Below are 2083 nucleotides of genomic sequence, written 5' to 3' on the forward strand. Positions count from 1 at the left end.
CTACAATAAATCAAAAATTAGCCGGGCATGGTAGCGCATGCCTGTAATTCCGGCTACTTGGAAGGCGGAGGCGGAAGGATCGCCGGAGCCCAGCGGGTCGGGCTGCGGTGGCCGGGCGCGGCCACTGCACTCGTCTGGACGACAGAGTGAGACTCCAACTCAGGAAAAAAATAAAAATAAAAAAAATAAAAGGCGAGCTGTTCTGCAGTTACCTTGTTATAGCTAAGGTTTTATCTGTACTATGTGCACCTGGAGGTGTGGGCACCTGAGACACCGTTTCGTGTAGCAGGCTGCATCCTTTACAACCTGCCTTTGGCTAGGATGCAGAGCTTCCAAGAGGGATCTTGTCTACGAGCTTAGGGCCATTAAATGAGACCTTGTCATCGCTGAGGCCTTTACTCAAGGCCTGCTACAGTGACAGTGCTCGTCTGCTCCCCACATCACATCCGACTGGCAAAAAACAAAGGAGGGTTAGAGTAAATATGAAAAGACTCAGAATAAACTAAGCAGAATGTTTTAACATAGCAAAGGGATTGAATCCCCTGAGATCATTGAGAAGATTTTGTGTTGAGTAGGTTGTAAGGTAGGATCTTTACTATTCTGGGTGTCCAGAATATGGTGATGGAGTTTAAGCAGATCTGAGACACTATTTCGTGTAGCAGGCTGTCTCCCTCACAAGCTTGCCTGTGACTAGTATACAGAACTTCCTAATGAGACCTTGCCTACGAGCTTGGGGCCATTAAGCGAGACCTTGTCATCGCTTTGGCCTTTACTCAAGGCCTGCTACAGTGACAGTGCTTGTCTGTTCCCCACATCACATTGGCTCCCGACAGTGTCGTGCCCTGCCATCTACAGAAATGGTTCCAACCCTCCCAGACCAGGAATCTCCTAGACTACAATTTCACCTTCCCACCTAGAAGTGCACTATCTCTGCTGTTCAGTTGGGTTTAGACTGTATCTAAACTGTCCAGGGCATGGACCTGGCCTTTCCCCATGCTCAGGCTGGGAGGAAGATGGTCACGAAAACACACCAGCCCCCTCTGGGCAAGTGGACAGAGGCTGGCACAGGCCCCAGGGCACCTCCAAGGGGGGCAGAAAACCAAAACATTCCCAGGAGCTGCCCCCACGCCTCCTTTTTCTTGAGTCCATTAAAATCTCCCTTTGTAGCTGTCCTCATCCTGAGGTGGCCGCTGCTGCTGCTGAGAAAGGGTTTTGCTTTGTTTGTTTTTTGAGTCAGGGTCTCCTTCTGTTACCCAGGCTGAAGTGTAGTGGCACTGTCACGGCTGGGCTCAGGCAATCCTCCTGCCTCAGCCTCTCAAGTAGCATGGACTACAGGCATATGCTACCACGCCTGGCTAATTTTTTGATTTTTTTGTGGAGATGAGATCTTGCTATGTTGCCCAGGCTTGTCTCAAACTCCTAGGTTCAAGCAATCCTCAGTTTCTCAAAATGCTGGGATTACAGGAGTGAGCCGCTGCACCACCCCCCTTCTTGCATTTTAAGGGCAATTCTGATTCCATTGGGCCCACCTGGATGATCCAGGCTAATCTCCCATCTCAAGATCATCTGATTAGCAACCTTAATTTCCTTCAAGGTGTAAGGCAACATCTTCATAGGTTGTGGAGGTTAGGGTGTGGCCATCGTAGCGGGGTGCTATTCTGCTGACCACAGACCCCTTCTCCTGCTTCTATGCTGATGAGGATGACGATAAACCTTACAAACTTCATCTCAAACTAGGTGCTCACCTGCCCCTGGGGTTCTTTGCAGCCAGGGGTGCTAGACCTCTCCTCCTACGACTGTGTCTGTGTCTGGGTTAGGCTTTATCTCCAGTCTGGGGTCAGACAGCCCAGAGTCATGCAGTCTCCCTTGCTCTGGGGGGAACGGGAAAGGTCACCAGGCTCCTGCTTATGGATGGGACACCTGTGAGGGGTGCTGCCGGTGACCAGGAGCAGGCTGTGTGTACCTGTTGGCGAGACCTCATCTCTACAATAAATCAAAAATTCGCCGGGTGTGGTAGCGCGCCTGTAGTTCCAGCTACTTGGAAGGCTGAGGCGGAAGGATCGCCGGAGCCCAGCAGGTCGAG

The sequence above is a fragment of the Carlito syrichta genome, unplaced genomic scaffold (assembly GCF_000164805.1).
Source record: "Carlito syrichta isolate Samal-C Ts95f unplaced genomic scaffold, Tarsius_syrichta-2.0.1 Scaffold315850, whole genome shotgun sequence".
Lineage (NCBI taxonomy): Eukaryota > Metazoa > Chordata > Mammalia > Primates > Tarsiidae > Carlito > Carlito syrichta.